We start from the raw sequence: 23,859 nt of genomic DNA, 5'->3' as shown, positions 1-23,859 counted from the left end.
TTGCGAGAAAAAAAAATACAGTTTAACAAAATAAAATGCTGAAATGAAACTAGAAAAAACTTTTAATGTAATATTAATATATTCATATTTAACCATTGTCATAAAGTTGTTCAAATGAAAATATGAAATGCATATTTGCATAACCTGCAATAGTAAAGTATACCAACATGTATAGAAAAAAAAACAGTATTTCAAGAAAATGATTTTATTAGGGTTTCAAGGAAAATATTCAATTCATGTGCATGAAACAGAACGAGTTGAACTATTTACAAGAACTTAAGTTACAACACTAGTTTGATATAGAACTCCAAAAGATCTTAAAAGTATTAACCAAAACCTTTTTCAGGTCCATTTTTATAGAGGTGAGAAACTATGAGTCTTCATCTGCTTATGATCATCAAACCTCACAAACATTAAACCTGTATAATAAAGACTGCAGGTGTTTGTTGTCGACTCCTCCTACATGAAAGTGACTTGAATAGGTGGCCTTTGAATATGTTCCATGTCAAAAGGCCCAAGAAAAACATGGATAGCAGCACCAAAACAACATTCTTTACAATGCTGATGGCATCATTATTCTGGGATTCAGATTCTTCAAAGTCCAAGGTGACAACATTGTACTGGACAACAGTTGTGCTGTACTCATCTCCCTTCGATCGCTCCACAGACAGGCAGCTGTAGTTACCGGTGTCAGCGTGTGAGACACTTATGATGAGCAGTCCATCTTGTTGGTGCAGATGTTGAGATGAAGGGACCAGAGGGACTCCATCTTTCTCCCACATGATTGTTGCTAGCATTGACTCTGAAGAGAAGGGAAGCTTCAAGGACCCCAAATCAGGTTTGGCTTGTATCACTTTCTGGACGGGCGCTGAAAACGAGGCTGAATGCAAGTCAAAGATCTTCCACAGGAGGACAGGGACATCTGTACTACTCCAGAGTCTGAGCCTGCGTAGATCTGACGCTGCACATCAGAAAAAAAAGAATTTTCAGGGACTGAACTCAACTTGAAGCTCAACACTCTGTCATGACATTACCGTGACATTGGAGAACTTGAGAATCTTGATGGGCTCTGAGGTCTTAAAGACTTGAACTTCCTCAATGACGAACATCTCTCCATCATAGTTCACAGCTTTCACGATGGTTCCCCCCTTATATTAAAAGATGTAAATGTGGCGAACAATTACACATGTATTTATACAATTATTCATTACATCCTGTCACATATACACACCTGTCCCAATGAACATCACATGATGGTTGTCACCGTCCACCGACTGAACTTGGTCAATGACTATCCGTGTGAATTTGATTCCCTTTCTAAACAGTAAAGTTTTCTTTCCTATTGGCATTATTGGTTCACCAATAAGTGTATTTTTTTGAATAAACAAGAGAGTTTTATCAGGAAGGTCAGAACTCTGAGTGATGCTGGCGTTACGTGCAGCATCATCGATGCACTAGAGATGGAAAAGAGAGGAGCAATGGTTATCAAAACTTAAGAAGTCCTGGCAAGTTTAATCAAAATGATCTGCATATAAAAGGGGGTTAATTTACCGAACCAGGACGAGGCACTGGCAATATTCCGTTGTGGAGTACCCATTTAGAATGAATTCCATTTACCAGTCCTTCCGTCATGAATCTTCCTTCAGCTAAAACCCTGCTGATCTCTGACACACGGTACGCACACACAGCAGAAATCTCTCTCGAGGAGCTGAAATATACATTTGAGATTAATTCACATCGGAAAGGAAACAAATCAAATTATGTCCCAATGTTAAATCTTCATACGTCTGTGATGTGAAGACAGCGAAGAACAAACATGACTTCCAGTCTTTTTGTGGGTCACACCAGCGGAATGTGTCCTGGATGATGTACGGCAGTTTGGAGTCAGGGACTGGACATTCTAGTGTTGCTTTAACAAATTATGTCCATTTGTCCTGCAAAGTCCTCAGACCTCCATGATCGCCCTGAAACATCAGAAAAATGCTTGAACGTTGAAGGTAGTTGTGCTAAGGTTGGAGGACAAGGCAGTTGTTTTCCTGTGGACTGTATAAAATATGGACTTCAAGTCAACCATCTGTAGGTAAACGGTCATGGCCATCTTGGAATTGCAGTTTTCAGGCTTAACGAGACTGACTACAGTCAGAGCAAGCGGAATTATGATTGGGTGATGAAATTCCATCCATGTAACTTGAAGCTAAGCTTAAAACAGTGGAGAATATTAAAAAGTGTTTAAGGTCAGTAACAGCCTTCAACATTTTTCAATGCCCTGGATTTTTCTTTTTGACTGGGAGTGAACATGATTTTCCACTGCCTTAGTAACCACCTCTTGAAATCCCAAGTTGCCCTTCTGTTTGTTCTTACCCTTGCAGACTCGAGCAACCCGGCTAACAAGCACCTGCTTGTAGCTATCGTACTCCATTGCTGTCTCACTAAAGAACAAGTAGATCTTGTCATCATCTCCGGTGACACTGTTTTGACTCTCAGGCATCATCTCCAGGGAAACAAATTCAGGGTCTGTTAATCACATTGAAATAAGAGAAACATGTTAATCAGTAAAATAGCACACATGCAACAAGTAATGATAAAAACTTTATGAAATATAACTTCACCATAAAACCAGGATCTTCTATAATCAGTTTGAATGAAGGTTGTGGAACGCCGCATCAGGACAGACTCAGTCGCTCGAAAGTTCACTGATGTAGCCGAGTACAGATCATTGTCTTGAAAAGTAAAAGGCAATTTAAAAAAAGAAGCTGTAGAAAAGGAGTTCAGATGTACAACATTCTGCTCACCTAGCATGAGAGAGGCTGATCTTTCGAAGGGGTCATACGGGCAACGTCCTTTACCGGACTTTATTTGGTTCTCAAGAGTCAATTTTCCATCGTTGTACGACTACAAGAGATAAATGTGTAAACACAATTGTTTGTGGGCAATCTTTAAACAAAACACTTGACTGCTCTTACACGATAATAAATATAAGATCATTTTTATTGTTGCGTATTAATAGTATAAAATTGTTGTAGCTTTTTTCACTAAGAAAGAAAAACACCACACTGCTCTATCATAAGCTTCCGTAACTGGATAACAGATTTTGTGTGTAGCAAATAAAATAGTCACTGGCTGGCGGACTCGAGCAAAGCCGTTTAAACATTAACATTCCTCATAAATTTGTATTTTTGTATAAATATTGTGTATTTATTCAATAATGAATTTTCCTTTTTTAAACAAACATACTTACTGGGGCATATGCAGTTTTTAATAAGTTAATCTGTGACATCCTTTCAAATCATATTGTTAAAGTAAACATTTCTCACCATGTAGTCAAATTTTGGGTTGAAAGCATTGATTCCACACACATACATATCTTGTTGTCTTGTCTTTTCAGCAGAGTTTTAATCTGGTTTCTGCAGTGAATCTAAAAATGTGTAAGACAAAATGTGATTATTTCACCAAGTTTTCTTTCATACACATTTTTTAAAAATTCAACTTACTACTGGATCCTTTCCCTTAAATCCACAAGCAGTGACCTCTGCTGGTGGCACATCCCATTGGACCTAAATATAACAAATTATTTAAACGATTTATAGTAAATAGTTCAAGTAAAGCTTGGTTCGATGATTCATGCTCATTGTAACATGAATTAATTCACATTTTATTGAAGTAAGGAAAGCTCAAGTTTTGAGACAATATAAGTTAAAAGGGAAAGAGAACCAATGAAGACAATCTTGACTATAAAGAAGAATCGAGGGGAAGGTGTAAAGTTTTCCAAAGATTCACTACAGTGAATACAGTGACTATATAATATAATATAATACACTATAAAAAGTTCTTACTGAGTCATTTTTTTTGGTGATGTCGTTGAGGTCGAGGGCGTACACCATCCCACTGGCACCCACCATCAGCAGGCCCAGGTCCTCCCTCAGCAGCATGGTGGAGTAGTCCAACACTCCCTCCTCATGAAACGTGCGATTATTGTCACCTTGGTAGAAGATAAATAATGAATACACCACTGGACTAATGTATCATTATTGATGAATTAACTACTGGACTATTAATCATTAATGATGAATAAACTACTGGACTAATGTATCATTAAAGATGAATAAACTACTGGAATAATGTATCATTAATGATGAAAAAACTACTGGACTAAGGTATCATTATTGATGAATAAACTACTGGACTAATGTATCATTAAAGATGAATAAACTACTGGACTAATGTATCAAGAACAAAGTAATGAGTGTAACTTACTGTCATAAGGCACAAATCTGCGAGGGACAGGGTCCGGTGCTGAGGCCAGGACCGGCAGCAGAAGTCCGAAGAAAGTGAACTCTAGAATCATTATTACTTTTCTCCTCCAAACAAATGTCTAAATAGACCTTGGATGGACACAACTGTATATATGATGTTAAAATTAAAGGAACAAAGGCTTTAAAGACTAAAAAGCTGTGACGTAATAAAGGCATAAAAGATCAAAGACAGTGACTGCCTTAACTTTGTTGTACTGTTTGGCAGCAGTGACATATGAATGGAGGTTATTACTCAATAACAAAAAAATGACTTCCATTAAAAAATATATAAAAAAAAGCAACTTCAATCAAAAATGTTTTTTTCAAACTTTTTTGTGTATATATATTATATATTATTATATATTATTTTGTATACATATTATGGTTAGGACATTTCTGTCCTAATATCTCTCTATATATATATATATATATATATATCTATATACTACACACGGTTTTATACATATATAATATATGTGTATATATATATATATATATAGATATATATCTATACATCTATTTATATCTCTCTAGATATGTATACACATATATTATATATGTTTAAAAAAAGTGTGTAGTATTTGGTTTGATTTGTGTTAATGCTAAAGTTATTTAGTAAGAGTGCTAATACGGTTTTGCTAAAGGAAATTATTGTTTTCGTTGTTTAAATATTATTGCATATATTTTGTGATGCTGAGATCCATTTATAGTTCAAATCTTCAACTTCAATAAACAAGGTGCTCATCATCAGTTGAAGAGATGGCTCGTCAATATCAGTCAGTGCCGCTACAGTAAGAGCTTTACCTTATTCAAACCTTAAAAAGTAAAGAAATTGTAATATCCTCATAAAATGGTCGCATCTAAAAATCAACCAATGGAACAAACGGAAATGGATCAAGCAAAAGATGCCCGTCTAGTTGAAGAAAGTGAATAACGTCGTTCTGGTGGTTCAAGGAATCCCCCACTTGACGCTCTCCTCGGCTGTATCTATGGCTGCTGTACAAAGCCCTACAACTTTGTTTAGAGAGCGCTTTAGGACATCTCATCAAGACTCCACGCTTTCATGTTGAACATCATGCTGTCACAGCTTAGTCACATCAGTTGGGTGATTGTGTGTGAATGGGTAAACATTGTTGTGAGTTGGGTTGAAAAAAGCTTCTATGTGGGTTGGAATGATTTTGTAATGAGATTTTAATATTAAAAATATATAGATATAATATATATGAATGTATTTATCTTTGTAGATACCAGTGGAGCTTCCTGCACAGCCACAGTTCTAATCATCCTGGTGGCAAATAGGGATTCTAGCAATAGAGTCGGTTTCCTCGCTGCCATCATCATCTCTGTCCTACTTGTGGTGACTCTGTGTAAATTCAATCCACCGTCACTTCATTAAGTTCATGAACAGAATGTTATGTGGCTAGTTTTGCGCAGGAAAAAATACCTCAGAGTTAACCATACTTTTAATGGTTAACCTGACAAGGGTATAAAAAAATGTCAGCTCAGTAAACTGGACCTTTGAAACGTTATGATATCATGTGTGTCATTCACTTCAGTAGATAACTTTATAATAACTTTACATATATGTTTTTAAGTCGTTCTTGTGTCATCAATGTTACATTACTTCAATAACCCAAACTATCTTAATGTTGAAGTGGGGTCGTTAGTGGCTTGGAAATTATGCAGAGGAGGACATTGCAACGTTCAAAATGGTCAAGAAGACGAAGAGGTATGTGTCTACTACAGTGCGAGGTAGATTTCAGTGCTAATGGTGTCTTGTTATGCCCCAGAATGCGATAAATCTCAACGCCCTGAGCATCCCTGACAACGCAGTGCCTGCTCTCAACAACGCCTCACCTGCCCCCACCAATGACGTGGTTTCTCCCGCCAATGCTGCGCTGGCCCCAACCAACGCAGTATGTTCCACTGACAACACCATGGCTTCAGCCACCAAAGTTGTGCTGCGTCTGAAAATATCCACCCAGTATGCAATAACCCGGAAGCATCAACTGGAGAAAAAGATCCAAAAAGGCTCCGAACCATGCAGACCAGCAGGAGATCAAGTAAACATTGCGGACCTAATCATTAGGGTGAGTGTCTTCTTAAAGTGCCCTTAAGTCATGCTCAAGTAACACACTACAGTTTGATTCAAGTAAGTACATTTATCAACATCCCAGATATTTATTTGAATCACTTTTGGTTTTGTTTTGTACTGAAAATAGAAAACTGCATGTATGTTACTGTAGATTTGGATGAAATTCCTACTCTATACTTTGATATAATGAACTACAAGTGTCGGTGAGGGAGAAAGTACAGAAAGAGACATTTTTCCTCTCTTCAGTACCTGGAAGTGGCAGCAAAAGATCCAAATGCCAGCACATGATGTGGTTCAGATCTTCCACTATGAAGGAGAGGGCTCTTTGTCTGAAAGTCTTAGCTCCATTTGTTCATTCAGCTCTGATGACCAAGACCAGGACCTGAACAACTGGGGACCACGGTTCCAGATGTTGGCTGAAATCTTCGATCCATCGGAGGATGAAACCATTAGTTCTGTTTTAGTTTGAATTCATATTAGAATAGTCAATTGGTGAAAATGTACTTTGATCTCTTGCAATAATGCTTTGAAAAGTAAGCTCTTGCAAAATGACTAAAAGAAGGTTGATTTATGTGTAAATTGTTTTCTTAATTTCAGTATTGTACAATGAAGTAGTATTTTTTTGTTGAGCATTTACTTTTCAGTCTTCAATGAATATCTCTTACAGTTACCCTGCTGACTTATGTGCAGTAATTTTGAGCAGCAGCATTGGCTGTATCTTCGATGTGTGGCACCAATTATTATCATTCATATACATAGTAAGTAAGTAAGTAAGTAATATTTATTTATATAGCGCTTTTCCAGACCAGGGTCACAAAGCGCTTTAACAATCAAAACAATATTACATAGATGTAATACACATTTGAGTTGTTAGTTTTGGACCAGATGCAGCTTGGAAATTGTAATGGGAATGTGTGGAAGCAGGTGATGGGTTTTCATGGAGCAACCCCAGACCTTGGAAATAGCAACAAAAAAAAAAAAAGTCCTATTAGCTGTTGACAATGAAAGGGAGCCTATGTCCTATGAACTGTGGCAAATTGTGTCTACTGATACTTTTCATTATTTATTTTAGAAACCTATGTGCATTTGTCATGATTTTAGATGTCCTTACTTGTTTAAACTGTACTGATGTGTCTATGCTAATCAATGAACTTCCAAACATTGCCCTGTCAATTCTAAGGTACAAAAACAAATGATATAAGAGGTGAATACATAAATTACTACATTTAAACGAATGAATAAATGTTGAGGTGTGAAATGTAAATTACTGTAATTCATATAAAAGTAAAATGTCATTTTTTTGGAAAGTGACAGCTCTCCTGATGGGTTTGACACCAAAAGCAAAAAGCTAACTGGAATTGATGAAACGGAAGTTAAACTAAAGTTAACAATGTTGACATATTTGTATTTTATAAGGGGAACTTCAATATATATTAAGGTAAGGTAAAACTTTATTGATCCCTCAGGAGGTCTCCTTCAAGAAATTGTTTTTTTCCAATAGCCAAAACATACAGCAATTTTTTTTTATAGAAAATCAAAAATAAATCAATCAAAATAAAATAAGAACTAGAGAAATAAAGAGAAAGAACACAATTACACAATCCAAGTCTAAAGATAAAGACAAAGAACATAGATCAAAGAAAAACAACAAAGACAAAGGATACAAAGACTAACAGAACAGGACATCCAGATACTTTCACTCCACTCTTGCCCCCGAACTCAGAATTGTACAATTTAATAGCCCGAGGAATGAATGAGTCCTTGAGTCTATTTGTTTTGCACCTGGGAAGGAGCATTTGTGCACTCATTCTGCTTCTCTGCTCACTGATGACAGACATCCATGATGGATAGTAGTTTGTTCAATGATCTCCTCTCAGCAACTGTCACCAGTGAGTCCAGCTTCATTCCAACCACAGAGCCAGCCCTCCTGATCAATCTGTCCAACCTGTTGACACTCCTCTTGGACACATTTCCACCCCAACACACCACAGCGTAGAACAGGACACTGGCCACCACAGACTGGTAGAACATGCAGAGGAGCTTCTTGCAGATATTAAATGATCGAAGCCTCCTCAGAAAGTACAGTCTACTCTGAACTTTCTTATATAAATGGTCTGTGTTGCAGGACCAGTCCAGTTTATTGTCCAGCCACACGCCGAGGTACTTAGTTGTCAACGATCTCCACCTCGTCGCCTCTGATGGACACTGGACGTGGCTTTGTCCTGGACCTCCCGAAGTCCAAGACCAGCTCCTTGGTCTTTGAGGTGTTCAGCTGAAAGTGGTTCCTCTCACTCCAGTCCACAAAGTCACGTATCTGACTCCTATACTCGTCTTCGCTGTTGTCCCTGTTGCATCCAACAATGGCAGTGTCGTCAGCATACTTCTGGATGAGACTCAGCTCTGAGTTGTAGCAGAAGTCGGAAGTGTAGGTGGTGAAGAGGAGAGGGGCCAGTACTGTCCCCTCAGGTGCTCCTGTACTGCACACCACAGTGTCAGACGTGATATCCTTCAGCCTGACATACTGTGGTCGATCAGTAAAATAATCCGTAATCCAGGAGACTAGACCAGGGTCTACATGCATCCGTGTCAATTTGTCCTGCAGCAGAGTGGGCTGGATAGTGTTGAAGGCACTAGATCTTGTGCTGGACTTGTGGCCTAAGATGTTTGAGGACCAGCCGCTCCAGTGTCTTCATCAGCTGCGAAGTCAGTTCCACCAGTCTGTAATCGTTCAGCACGCTCGGTCGGATCTTTTTTGGGAATGGAACAATACAGGAAGTCTTCCACAGAGTTGGTATTTTCCCTAGCCGTAGACTGAGGTTGAAGACATGCTGGAGTGGCTCAGCTAGTTCAGCAGCGCAGGTCTTTAGCAGTCGACACCTTATCAGGATTTATGTAACATACATTTGTTTATTAACATAGAGAACAACACTGACAAACTATCGTTCTGCATATTAATGACATAATTTCACACAATAAATCACACATGTTAAACAACAAACACATTTTCCAAAATATGTTTATATCTTTTGTTTGAAGTTTCTTGTTTTGATTGAACAATAACGAATGGAAGATGTTTGAAGATAAATCACATTTGTCTCTGTAGACTGTTGTTTTCTGGAAGCCAACCAAAGTTTACACAATAAATGAAACAGTCAATTATTTTTTTTTGACATTTTATTGGATCTTTATACACATCAGAAAAATAAGATCACATCAAACACCATGAATGTATTGAAACGGTAATTAAAACAATCTTAGTCACTTAAGTTTCTACAAATGCATAATCATATCAGTAAAAGAAATAAAACATCAGAATGTTTTTTTTTTTTTGTTGCAGCCATAAGATCAACAGTGTTAATAGTATTTTTGCTTTTTTAAATGTAATACTCTATACAAGTGTAGAGTTTAATGTAATTATTTATTTTTTGAAAATAGTTGTTTAAGAACTCTCACTGAGCCTGGCTCTCTCTTGCTGGTGCTACATTAAATTACTGACCAGCAAAGACACCCTTTCACAACACCAACCAACCTTCAACCAGCTCGACCACATACACTAAGGCATTGAATAATGTTATTAATCTAAATGTCACCCCACACACTACCAGGTTCACCCGTGCCTAAAACTGATAATGCATGGTCGAGGTCTGCGCAGGATCTTTACACATGAGTGGAAACATTATCTCCAGTTTCTTGGTTGTTATCCACTTGTGCCTTGCTGTTTGTGCATGCTTGACAACTTTGGTCTGCGACAGCTCTTGGCTGTTTTTTCTTGCATGGAAAACCAATGTGGTCTTTGTATATGTTCCAAATAAGAAGTGCAAAGAAAGACCAAACAACCAGCACCAACCCAATCTGCAGAGACAGGAGAATGAAGTCGTATTGCTGAGGTTCAGTCTCTTCTGTCTTTTCTTTAATGCTGACATTGTACTGGGCAACTGTGGCTTTGTATTCAGCTTCTTTGGAGCTCATCACAGACAGACAGCGGTAGTGACCAGTGTCAGACTTTGAGACATTCAGGATGAGCAGTCCATCTTGTTGCTCCAGACGATGAGGTGAAGAGACCAGTGGGGAGTTATCTTTCTCCCACCTCATCGTTGCCAGCTTTGATTCCAGAGAGCAGAGAAGCTTTACATTTCCAGGAGCAGTAAGAGATTTATTCTCAGTATGAGGTTCTATGAAAGACACAAGTCAACATTTTAGCACTAAGCCATTCTTATATTCATTATGTTGGAGGCGACTTTTGTCAGGGGTGTGATTCACTCACCATTCTTTGGACACAGAGAAGCATTGCCTTCTTTCACACTCTGGAGCAGTTCTCTAAAGAAAAAAAAAATTGTTTCAGTTTGTTTTTATCTCACAATAACCATGATGTGTGCCTTCAACACTGCACCTCATATTTTAGAATACTCACCTCTGTGTATCAGAAAGAGCTGAACATTTGCCAGCAGCATGGTCCCAGCCACAGTAAGGGTCTCTGGCAAGAACACAGTCCATGCAAGACAAAGATCTTCCACAGGAGGATAGGGACATCTGTGCTACTCCAGAGTCTGAGCCTGCGTAGATCTGACGCTGCACATCAGAGAAAAAGACTTATTTCAGCGATTCAATTCAACATGAAGCCTCAACACTCTGTCATGAAATTACTGTGACATTGGAGAACTTGAGAATCTTGATGCGCTCTGAGGTCTTAAAGACTTGGACTTCCTCTATGATGAACATCTCTCCATCGTAGTTCACAGCTTTTACGATGGTTCCTTTTTCTTTCATGTCAGAAAACCAAAGGTTGTTTTTATGTTTGACATTAAATAAATACTTATTACCATATTCGAAAAGATTTTCATCATTTGTTTTATATTTGCACATTATTTTTTCTAATAAAGAGAAAATGGCAAATACACACTTGTGCCGATGAACATCACATGATGTTTGTCTCCATCTGTGGTCTGAACCTGGTCAATGATGATGTTTGTGAATTCTCCTCCTCCTTTCAACATCAACGCTTTTCCTCCCAGTGGCTCAATGACCTCCATCATTATTGGAAATTCTATTGTTCTTTGAACTATGATTCCAGGAAGTTTTTTACTATCATTTATTCCAGCCATCCGTGCTGCATTATCTATGCACTGCAAGAAGATGAGCAGAAGCAGGATTTCATAAGACGTGTGGAATACATTTTAAACAATCTTCAACATAGCAAACCTACTGAGCCAGGTCGAAGACCTATTAATAGATCTTTTTCGGGCATCCATCCATGAGAATACCTTATCATGAATGTTCCTTTCGAAAACACTCTGCTGATGTCTGTCACACTGTAGACACACACTGCTGAGCAACTGGGTAGAAAGAATTGAAAACGATGGATTATCTTTGAGAAGAAACAGATTCAAACTTGGATGAAAGATACACACGTCTGTGATGTGAAGACAGCAAAGAACAAACATGACTTCCAGTCTTGTTGGGGGTCACACCAGCGGAATGTGTCCTGGATCATGGAAGTTCCTTTGCAACCTGGAACTGGACATTCTAGTCTGGCTTTAACAAATGATGTCCAACTGTTCCGAAAATCAAAATGACCTCCACGGTCTCCCTAAAAGTCACCAGCATTACTTTATATTAAAGACGACGAAGAAACAACACAAAGATCTATTGATAAAGACAACAAATATTTTTGTTATCACCTTGCAGACTCGAGCTACTCGGTTAACATGCGTAGTTTTATAGTCATACTCCACAGCTTTCTCACTGAAGAACAAGTAGATCTTGTCATCATCTCCAGTGTCACTGTTTTCACTTTCAGGCATCATCTCCATGGAAACAAATGTGGGATCTGTCATGGATAGAAGAATGTGATGAAAATCTGAAACACTGATGTTTGATCTCATTCATTTACCAACAAAGCTTTTCTGGGACGTTTTGATTGCAGATCCTTTTGAGAAGAACTTTCCAACAGCTGAGTACACATTGTCTCCTTCAAATAAAAAAAATATATATATAATTCAGTGCAAAACACAGATGTATTATTAAAACATAATTCTTACCAATCATGAGGGAGGCAGAGCTCTCAGAAGGATCAAGTGGACAAACTGATACTTCATTCTTTCCCTCTAGAGTCAGGTTTTCATCCATGTATGACTGCAAAACAACAATAAAGGTAATCTTAGTGTCTACAAAATGTTCACATAGATTCTACTTTAAGTGACCATTTGACAAAAGATAATGAAAATTTGTAGTTGTTTTGCAAAAACATGTCTATACAGTTCTCACCATGTAATCACTCTGTGGTTTTAAAGCATTGGTTCCACACACTAACATCCGGCCGTCCTGTCGTTTCAACAGTGTCTTGATTTGGTTCCTGCATTCAGTCTGTTGATTCATAAAATCAGTCAAATATTCAGTTCTGGATTACACATATGAAAACACACATCTTAACTGTTGGATTCAAAATGATTATACACTATACGTATACGCCATACTTAAATTAATGCTAAACGATAATCAAAATATAAAATATAAATTACTAGCTTTATCTAAGAGCTTAAACGTTTGAATACACATTCACAACCAACATTTCACTGGGGCTGGAAGACAAAGGCATCCACCCACGCAACAGGGAAGCAAGGAAGTTACCTCTCCAGGTGACCCGAGACATGACCGAACTTGAAAGAACCACTGCCCCGGAAGAGACGACCCCCTGGACAGGAAACTTTCCCTTAAATATAGCGATGCTCTATAGTACTGGATATGGTATAGTACCGTCTTTCCCGGAGCTATTGACCTGTAGAGCTGCCGGCAAAGAGCGAGTCCGATGGATCGTAAGAGTTTGTATCTTTGTTTGCCTTGAAGCGGCGAATAAACGACCCGTACACTCTGCATCGACTTTTTTTCTCCATAAAGCAAAGTATCAAGACCCGGACGTGACGTTGTGTTGGAGCGACAGAAACGGACTACAGTTTTAATCGTTTTATAACTTACAGCTGCATCAGTTGATTTACGTTCACATGTTGCGGCCTGTTCTGGTGTCACGTCCCATTTCACCTGAAACATTTGAATCACATGTGAGAGTGTTGATGAGCACAGAGGCAGAACGATCAAATAATTGTAATATTTATTGTATATTTTTTAAATATTTCACACACCATGTTTCATGAAGAAAGTATTAAAAGTTTTCTTACTGAGTCATTTTTCTTGGAGATGTCATTGAGGTCGAGGGCGTACACCATCCCACTGGCACCCACCATCAGCAGGCCCAGGTCGTCCCTCAGCAACATGGTGGAGTAGTCCAACACTCCCTCCTCATGAAATGTCTGACTATTGTCACCTTTGTAGAAAATGAATGATGAATAAACCACTGGACTAATGTATCATTAATGATGAATAAACCACTTGACTAATGTATCATTAATGATGAATAAACTACTGGACTAATGTCCCAAGATCAAAGTCTTGAGTGTTACTTACTGTCATAAGGCACAAATCTGCGAGGGACAGGGTCCAGTACTGAGGCCAGGGCCGACAGCAGGGGCAGAAAGTAGAGCAGTAGATTCATTCTTGCTTCTCAGAATTGTCAGGTTTCTTTTAGGTTGTGTACCAGATAATGCTGGACGTAGCTATAGTTATAACCCAACGTGTGTAGAAATAAAAGGCATTAAAGGCTTTTAAGTATGACAAATAAAGCCTCACAATAACAACTATGTTATGAGCAGAGTGAAAATGCCTTTGTTCATATGTGCTAATTTAACTTAGCAAGAAGCTAAGTGGAATTCATGAAGCGGAAATGATACTAAAGTTAGAATGCTGATATATTTGTATTCTTGGGGCAACTTAAATATATATTAACACTTATAATCAACAAGTGTATAGAATGCATTATTAATGTTGTATTGTACAATGTAATCACAATCGGGGTTAGAATCGCATTGTTGACATTAAACATTTCAAGTGCGCTTCATAGTTTTAGAATTATGAAGCGCTGGACTAATGTATCATTAATGATGAATAAACTACTGGACTAATGTCCCAAGATCAAAGTCTTGAGTGTTACTTACTGTCATAAGGCACAAATCTGCGAGGGACAGGGTCCAGTACTGAGGCCAGGGCCGACAGCAGGGGCAGAAAGTAGAGCAGTAGATTCATTCTTGCTTCTCAGAATTGTCAGGTTTCTTTTAGGTTGTGTACCAGATAATGCTGGACGTAGCTATAGTTATAACCCAACGTGTGTAGAAATAAAAGGCATTAAAGGCTTTTAAGTATGACAAATAAAGCCTCACAATAACAACTATGTTATGAGCAGAGTGAAAATGCCTTTGTTCATATGTGCTAATTTAACTTAGCAAGAAGCTAAGTGGAATTCATGAAGCGGAAATGATACTAAAGTTAGCAATGTTGACATATTTGTATTCTTGGGGCAACTTAAATATATATTAACACTTATAATCAACAAAGTGTATAGAATGCATTATTAATGTTGTATTGTACAATGTAATCACAATCGGGGTTAGAATCGCACTGTTGACACTAAACATTTCAAGTGCGCTTCATAGTTTTAGAATTACGGTAGCCAAATGACAACAGAAACACGTCACGTCACGTTACCATGGCAACGACGAGTTAGGCGACGCGTCAAATGTAACCCAGGTCGTTTGAATACGACGTCATGGAGTGCTCTGTATTTTACTGGGTGACCCGGGTAGGCTAAAACCAAGGTTTTTGTCCCCCCTGTAACGTCACCCTAGTGACGCCAGGGGGAAATTGCACGGCGTAGGACGGTATGACGCTTCGGGTGTGAGGATGTGTTGGTACAATTGACTAGAGGCGTTAACCTGAATATCCATCTCATCCATGTGTCTGTCCTTCATTTTCCACCACCATGTACGAGACTGGGGAGGGGTCGGTTCACCGGAACACAAAATCCCCACAACAATAATAAGGGTGTGTCCGGATCTCCACGGCGGAGGCTCTGCCGAACTTCTTAGACCGACTCATCGAACCCCTAGAGTGTTATCGAACCCAGGTTAAGAACAACTTCTCTAGAGGAATAGATACAAATAGATATGGTCCTTTTTGAAAATGGCTTTGATAATAAATCTGCAACTAAGTTTATTTCTTCTCCTATTTCATTCACTGTGGGTTGTAAATCAACACAAGTACTCTATATTAGCTAGCATGCTCTCTGATTAACAATCAAAGGACAGGAATACACTGACGTTACCGTATGATTGCTAGAAGGCCCTGGCATCGTCAATCAAAACTTCATTGGGTGATGCTTGAGTCTAATCAACAACTATGTTTTACATGTTTTACTTCATCACCGAACTAGCAACAAATGATGGCTGAGCTCTGATTGGATGAATACTGTTATATAAATATTCATGTTTGGAAGCAGTGCGACCAGCGGGAAATTTTTGAAAGAAGGCGACCATTTGGAATTATTTATTTAAAAGCTATTCATGGAAAAAATAATAATGCACTAATTTGCAAATGTTGAAATTAAAATAAGTGTTTAATTTGGTGATTAACTAGGCCAGCAGAAAAGGCTTCACTGGGCTGCACATATTTACTTCAAAACAAAGCTGAGTAAGAGTTCACCTGATGATGGAGACCATCATTTTTTGTCAATTGAGAAACTTTATAATATAAGTTATGTTAAAAAAAACAAAATAAGACTGTTGTTATTGTTGTTGTGATTGAATAAATACATTTTTGTAACATAGGAGTGGAATTCTTCTGTTTATATTCAATGTGAATACTTAACACAATCATCTACATTCATACAGAGATAAAAAATCTTACTTAAATGTTTTTCTGTTATCACATGTATTAGTTTGTCGAAGGGTTCACTAAAATGTTTTTTACGGCAACATCTGGCACCACAGTTGTGGGTTTTCAGGCCCCCAATTTATACTATTGGTACGGAGAGAAAACAAATTATTTAAAAAAAAAATGAAGATCCTCATAGAAGAGTACAATACCTAATATACAAATATTTAAACATTGCTAACTTTAGTATCATTTCAGCTTCAGGAATTCCACTTAGCTTCTTGCTAAGTTAAATTAGCACATATGAATAAAGTCATTTTTACCCTGCTCATAACATAGTTGCTATTGTGAGGCTTTATTTGTCATACTTGAAAGAATCAGCCTTTAATGCCTTTTATTTCTACACACCAGTTAGGTTATAAATATAGCTACGTCCAGCATTATCTGGTGCACAATCAAAAAGAAACCTGAAACTTCTGAGAAGCAAGAATGAATCTACTGGTGTACTTTCTGCCCCTGCTGTCGACCCTGGCATCAGTACTGGACCCTGTCCCTCGCAGATTTGTGCCTTATGACAGTAAGTAACACTCAAGACTTTGTTCTTGACACATTAGTCCAGTGGTTTATTCATCATTAAAGATACATGTGTCCAGTGGTTTGTTTATCATTAATGATTCATTAGTCCAGTGGTTTATTCATCATTAATGATAGATTCGTCCAGTAGTTTATTCATCATTAATGATACATTGGTCCAGTAGTTTATTCATCATTAATTATAATAATAATAATCTCTATTTATATAGTGCCTTTCTAGACCAGGGTCACAAAGCGCTTTGACAGCCATTCACACATACTGAGTAGTTTATTCATCATTAAGGATACATTAGTCCAGTAGTTTATTCATTATTAATGAAACATTTGTCCAGTAGTTTATTCATCATTAATGATACATTAGTCCAGTAGTTTATTCATCATTAATGATACATTAGTCCAGTAGTTTATTCATCATTAAGGATACATTAGTCCAGTAGTTTTTTCATAATTAATGATACATTAGTCCAGTAGTTTATTCATCATTAATGATACATTAGTCCAGTAGTTTATTCATCATTAATGATACATTAGTCCAGTAGTTTATTCATCAGTAATGACACATTAGTACAGCAGTTTATTCAACAATAATGATACGTTAGTCCATTAGTTTATTCATCATTAATGATACATTAGTGCAGTAGTTTATTCATCATTCATCTTCTACCAAGGTGACAATAATAACACGTTTCAAGAGAAGGGAGTGTTGGACTACTCCACCATGCTGCTGAGGGAGGACCTGGGCCTGCTGATGGTGGGTGCCAGTGGAATGGTGTACGCCCTTTACCTCAACAACATCGCCAAGAAAAATGACTCTGTAAGAATTATTATTTATTGCTCTGCCTCTGTGCTCGTCAACATTCTCACATGTTATTCAATTGTTTTTGGTGAAATGGGACGTGATACCAGAACAGGCCGTGACATGTGATCGTAAATCAATTAATCCAACTGTAAGTTATGATGTGTGTTTTCATATGTGTAATCCAGAACTGAATCTTTGAGTGATTTTATGTATCAACAGACTGAATGCAGGAACCAAATTAAAACCCTGCTGAAAAGACAGGACGGCCGGGTGTTGGTTTGTGGAAGCAATGCTTTAAAACCACAGAGTGATTACATGGTGAGAACTGTGACCTAAGTATGTTTATATATTAATGTTTTCATGAATAAATAAATTCATGGAAAAGTATTGATTATTATGTATGCGTTTGCAGTCATACATGGATGGTAACTTGACTCTCGAGGGAAATAATGAAGTATCAGTTTGTCCACTCGATCCTTCTGAGAGCTCTGCCTCCCTCATGATTGGTTAGATTTAAGATCTGTGATGAATCTGTGGTTTGCACTGTTGCAACTTTCTTTTATTTGAAGGAGACGATTTGTACTCAGCTGTTGGAGAAGTTTTCTCAAAAGGATCTGCAATCAAAACGTCCAAGAAAAGCTTCTTTGGTAAATAAATGAGATCAAACATCAGTGTTTCAGATCTTTATCACATTCTTCTATCCATGACAGATCCGACATTTGTTTCAATGGAGATGATGCCTGAGAGTGAAAACAGTGACACTGGAGATGATGACAAGATCTACTTGTTCTTCAGTGAGAAAGCTGTGGAGTATGACTATAAAACTACGCATGTTAGCTAAGTAGTTTGAGTCTGCAAGGTGAAAACAAAAAACATTTGATGAGAGAGTGCCATTTTGTCTTTCTCATGTTTACATAAAAGTAATGCTTGTGATTTTTAGGGAGACCGTGGAGGTCCTTTTGATTTTCGGAACAGTTGGACATCATTTGTTAAAGGTTGCAAAGGGACTTCCATGATCCAGGACACATTCCGCTGGTGTGACCCCCAACAAGACTGGAAGTCATGTCTGTTCTTTGCTGTCTTCACATCACAGACGTGTGTATCTTTCATCCAAGTTTGAATTCTTCTGTTTGTTTCTTCTCAAAGTGAATCCATCTTTTTACATTCTTTCTACGCAGTTGCTCAGCAGTGTGTGTCTACGGTGTGACAGACATCAGCAGAGTGTTTTCAGAAGGAACATTCATGAGAAGGTCTTCTGATGGATGGGGGCCCAACAAAGATCCATTACAAGTTCTTCAACCTGGATCAGTAGGTTTTCTATGTTAAAGTTTGTTTAAAATATATTCCACACATCTTATGAAATCCTGCTTCTGCTCATCTTCTTGCAGTGCATAGATAATGCAGCACGGAAGGCTGGAATCAATGATAGTAGAGAACTCTCTGCAAACATAGTTGAAAGAAGAATCAATTTTCCCATACTAATGGAGGCCATTGAGCCACTGGGAGGAAAAGCGTTAATGATAAAAGGGGGAGAAGAATTCACAAACATCATCATTGACCAGGTTCAGACCACGGATGGAGACAAACACCACGTGATGTTCATCGGCACAAGTGTGTATTTGTCATTGTATCTTGATTAGAAAAAATAATGTGCAAATATAAAACAAACGATGAAAATCTGTTAGAATATGGTAATAAGTATTTACTTGATGTCAAACATAAAAACAACTCTTTGTTTTCTGACATGAAAGAGAAAGGAACCATCGTAAAAGCTGTGAACTATGACGGAGAGATGTTCATCATAGAGGAAGTTCAAGTCTTTAAGACCTCAGAGCCCATCAAGATTCTCAAGTTCTCCAATGTCACGGTAATGTCATGACAGAGTGTTGAGCTTCATGTTGAATTGAATCCCTGAATTAAGTCTTTTTCTCTGATGTGCAGCGTCAGATCTACGCAGGCTCAGTCTCTGGAGTAGTACAGGTGTCCCTGTCCTCTTGTGGAAGATCTTTGTCTTGCATGGACTGTGTTCTTGCCAGAGATCCTTACTGTGGCTGGGACCACGCTGCTGGCAAATGTTCAGCTCTTTCTGCTACACAGAGGTGAGTTTCTGTTCAAAAATATGAGATGCAGTGTTCAAGGTGGATCACAACACACATCATGGTTATTGGGAGATGAAAACATGCTAAATAATAATTATATTTTTCTTCAGAGAACCGCTCCAGAGTTTGAAAGAAGGCAAAGCTTCTCTATGTCCAAAGAATGGTGAGTGGATCAAACTCCCGAACAAAGGTTACCTCCAACATAATGAATATAAAAACAGCTTAGCGCTAAAATGTTGTGTCTTTCATAGAACCTCAAACTGAGAATAAATCTCTTACTGCTCCTGGATATTTAAAACTTTTCTGCTCTCTGGAATCAAAGCTGGCAACGATGAGGTGGGAGAAAGATAACTCCCCACTGGTCTCTTCACCTCATCGTCTGGAGCAACAAGATGGACTGCTCATCCTGGAGGTCTCAAAGTCTGACACTGGTCACTACTGCTGTCTGTCTGTGATGAGCTCCAAAGATGCTGAATACAAAACCACAGTTGCCCAGTACAATGTCATCATTGAAGAAAAGACAGAAGAGACTCAACCTCAGCAATATGATTACGCTCTCCTGTCTCAGCAGATTGGGTTGGCGCTGGTTTCTTTTTCTTTCTGTGGACTTTTTATTTGGAACTTTTGCAAAGGCCACATTGGTTTTCCATGCAAGAACAAACAGCCAAGAGCCATCACAGACGAAAGTTGTCAAGCATGCACCAACATCAATGAGCAAGTAGATGACAACCAAGAAAATGAAGATAACATTTCCACTCATGTTTAAAATCCAGACCTCGTCTTAGTTTTGGGTATGGGTGAACCTGGTAGTGTTTGGGGTGACCTTTAAATTAATACCCATAATTCAATGTTTTAGTGTTTGTGGTGGAGCTGGTTGAAGGTTGGTTGGTGTTGTCAGAGGATGTCGTTGCTGATCAGTAATTTTATGTAGCACCACCAAGAGAGACACATGTTGACTCATGTCAATGGTCTGCTCAGTAAGAGTACTTACATCTTCCGAAAATTTTATTACACTGTCGACCTTATGACAGCAACAAAAAAAAATACATTTTTAAGTTTTATTTCTACTACTGATATGATTTTATGCCTTTGTAGATATCTAAGTGACTAAGATTGTTTTAAATACTGTTTTGAAGAATTCATTATTGATTTGATGTTATTTTTCTGATGTGTTTAAAGATTCAATAAAATGTAAAAAAAAAAAAAATCTGAAAAATCTGATAATTTCATTTATTGTGTATACTTTGGTTAGTTTCTTGAAAAAACAGTGTACCTGGTTAAAACTACTTTCAAACATCTTCCTTTCTTTTTTGTTCAATAAAAGTAACTTTAATCAAAAATATTTTTAAACCACTTTCTTTGAAGTTGAAAGTGATTATTGTTGGTGACTTTATCATCCATATGGATATGGTCCATGATAGCTTGCCTAACGCGTTTAATTCTATCCTGGAGTCATTTGGTTTCTCTTGGTATGTACATGAACCAACTCACTGCTTTAAGAACACATTTAGATCTTGTCCTAGCATACGGACTTGAAATTACAAATGTTATTGTCCCTCCTCAGAATTCAGCTCTTTTTTTTTTTATAATTAATAATCTTTGAGTTTATCTTGAATGAGCCAAGTCTACAGAGCAGGAGCACTCTGTCAGGAAAGTGCCATAACCAAATTTAAGATATCAATTCCCTCAGTGCTCAGTAAAATGTCTAGTCTAGTGTGTCAGGAAACTCTACCCAAACACCATGAAATTGATAACTTTGTGGGCAGTTTCACAGACTCGCTACATTACACGCTTGACTTAATTGCACTACTAACTAAAAAGACGGTTAACAGAAGTAGTTGTGCTCCCTGGTGTAGTGTTTTATATGCCTTATAAAAAGGTTTATTTTCAGAACATCTTTTATCGTTACCAGGTACGCTCTGATGTTAAGAGGTACGCTCTGATTTTTTGGAGGAAACAACACTAATTCTCTAAGTTGAACACAGTTCTTATGTTGAAACTTAGTGATCGTAAAAAGGGGCAAACCCTTATGATCGGTTGACGTTTCTTCGGCGGGAAAAGGGTCTTCCTGACTCACACCCCCTCCTCCTCCTTCTTACCTCTCCAATGGTCTTTTCTTCTCGTCACACAAAAAAAAACATATGTACATTAAAATGCTTTAAAACGATTTGTTCCATTCACTTACAAGTATATTTCTTTAAGCAGGTAATACACATATCAATGAATATTATCCAAGACACGCACACACACACATTTTGCCTGTGAATGGTTTCAGTGGTGAAGAGCAGCTTCACAGACTCATCTGGAGGAAGCCATAAAGTTCATCTTATCTGATCTTGTTGGGAAGAGTCTTGCATGAAGTGTTGTTGACCTGGTCACTGAAGGTTTAGCTTGACCGTTCGTCAAACTTCTAATCCTTCTTGCTTTGAGAAACTGGGCTAATGGATCTTATTGCCCTGAAATCCCCCCCCCCTCTTGCTGTGAATACTCAAGCAAAGTGGTGAAATGCCAATTCCACCTGGAGTGGGGTTTTCTTATCATCGGAAGAATGTTGACACAGATCCTGAGGAGTGGTTGGGCTTTCACAGATGGTTTCCAATTAAGATAGTTCATTACACTGGTATACTCAGGAAACGTAAATTAAAACAGGACTCTAGGATTGAAATTGTTGTATAGGCATACACCAGATTAATGCATAAAGATAATCAAAAAATAAAGTATAATTTACTAGTTTGATCAAAGAGCGGGAAGAACCTTTGAGTACACACATTCACTTCTACTCACAATCAACATTCCACTCAGACTGATTCAGACTGGTTGGAGACAAGCTTGAATCAGAATTAGAGTTACGACACCGGTAGTTTCAAACATTTGTTTACCTGCGAATCACACCTTAAACTGTATATCAAAGAACGAAGCAAGATATAGGTGGAGCGAAAGAGGGAAGAGAAGGTGACCCCAGCCCGAGAACATTTGAATAATTAGATTACAGGAAGACAAATTAGGAACAAATTAGGAACCCTCTCAGTGGGGTTGACACAGGGAACTTGAAAGAACAATTTGGCTCGAAAAAGACGACCTTCCGGAAGGAATTTTTGTCTTAAATAGAGCAAGGTTTCTAGAGCTCAACACCATTCTGCCCGTAGCTGTCAAACGGTAAAGTTGCCAGGTGCCATTTGGTCCGGTCGATCGTTATTTAATGCTTGTATTTTCTTTGACTTGATGCGTCGAATAAACGACCCGTTACACACTCTGGATTGTTTATCTTTCTCTAGGAAGCAAAGTTTAAAACTTGGAAGTGACTCTGTGGTTTGATCCTTTTAAAACGGCTTGGGATTCTTTTGAGTGGCAAAATGTGCTCTTTTGTCAGGTTATAGAGCCATCTATTTCTCCCCTTCTGAGATCGCCTGAAAACCGAAGGAGCGCCAATGGAATTATTTCTTTAAAAACAGCTTTCTTGGTTAATAATCAAGTTTTGGGTATGGTTACGCTGCCTAGTGAGTACTTATATTATGATTTAAAAAAAACTTTCTTGATTAATGCATTGTGCTTTTACAATTTTCATGTGAAGAAATGTATAGACAACTATCTTAAATTTCTATTGGGTTAAAAAATTGTTTTTCTTGTAAGTTTTGTCCTGCGAGTTGCAAGGGTAAAAACAGCTTTCTTGGATAATTATCTTAATGAAGTTATATGTAAAAGTAGTTTTACGGACAACTCCCGTAAAACTTCTATTGGGTTAAAAGGCATTTTCTGATTTTAAATTTCATGTCACAAGTTTTTTAATAAATCATTTTGGATATTATAATATAAGTATTGAAGCGTTTTAATTTCTATTTTCTTTAAAAAAGCTTTTCTTGCGAGTTGGGTGCCGCAAGTTTTTTAGAAAAAGATGAAAGTGAAAAACAAAGTTGGAATATACTCTCGTCGTCATCTCACGTTTACGTTGGTTGCATAGTCAGTACTTATATTATGATTAAATAAAACAAATTTCTTGCTTAATGCAGCGTGTTTTTCAAGTTTTGTGTGAAAAAATGTATAGACAACTATCTTAAATTTCTACTGGGTTAAAAAATATTCTTTCTTGTAAGTTCTGCAATTTAAAAAAAAAAAGGGTAAAAACAGCTTTCTTGGTTAATTATTTTAATAAAGTTATAGGTAAAAATAGTTTTATGAACAACTATCTTTAAACTTCTATTGGATTAAAAGGGCGTTTTTGATTGT

The 23,859-nt window shown here is 37.7% G+C and overlaps 2 pseudogenes across 2 annotated transcripts; one reads left to right on the top strand and one right to left on the bottom strand.

Moving 5' to 3' along the window:
* Positions 1-1,180: 1,180 nt before the first annotated feature.
* Positions 1,181-14,758, bottom strand: LOC148063645 (semaphorin-4E-like; annotated as a pseudogene). The gene is made up of 22 exons (XR_015713489.1): positions 13,846-14,758; positions 13,560-13,705; positions 13,360-13,422; positions 12,652-12,750; positions 12,426-12,519; positions 12,278-12,355; positions 12,066-12,214; positions 11,796-11,974; positions 11,591-11,720; positions 11,288-11,510; positions 11,032-11,147; positions 10,799-10,956; positions 10,652-10,704; positions 3,834-4,009; positions 3,492-3,554; positions 3,315-3,415; positions 2,793-2,892; positions 2,610-2,720; positions 2,365-2,514; positions 1,786-1,966; positions 1,552-1,708; positions 1,181-1,454 (listed from the first exon to the last, which is right to left on the bottom strand). The product of XR_015713489.1 is annotated as a semaphorin-4E-like (transcript).
* A 2,697-nt stretch (positions 14,759-17,455) lies between these two features.
* On the top strand, positions 17,456-20,733 carry LOC148063644 (semaphorin-4E-like; annotated as a pseudogene). The gene is made up of 13 exons (XR_015713579.1): positions 17,456-17,551; positions 17,649-17,684; positions 17,756-17,854; positions 17,949-18,042; positions 18,106-18,183; positions 18,247-18,395; positions 18,477-18,631; positions 18,715-18,844; positions 18,925-19,147; positions 19,288-19,403; positions 19,478-19,635; positions 19,746-19,798; positions 19,887-20,733. The product of XR_015713579.1 is annotated as a semaphorin-4E-like (transcript).
* The last annotated feature ends 3,126 nt before the right edge of the window (positions 20,734-23,859 follow it).

Source organism: Callionymus lyra, chromosome 16, assembly GCF_982586985.1.
Source record: "Callionymus lyra chromosome 16, fCalLyr1.hap1.1, whole genome shotgun sequence".
Classification (NCBI taxonomy): domain Eukaryota; kingdom Metazoa; phylum Chordata; class Actinopteri; order Syngnathiformes; family Callionymidae; genus Callionymus; species Callionymus lyra.
Note: the sequence above shows the minus strand (reverse complement) of the source record. Positions and strands in the feature narration are given on the sequence as shown.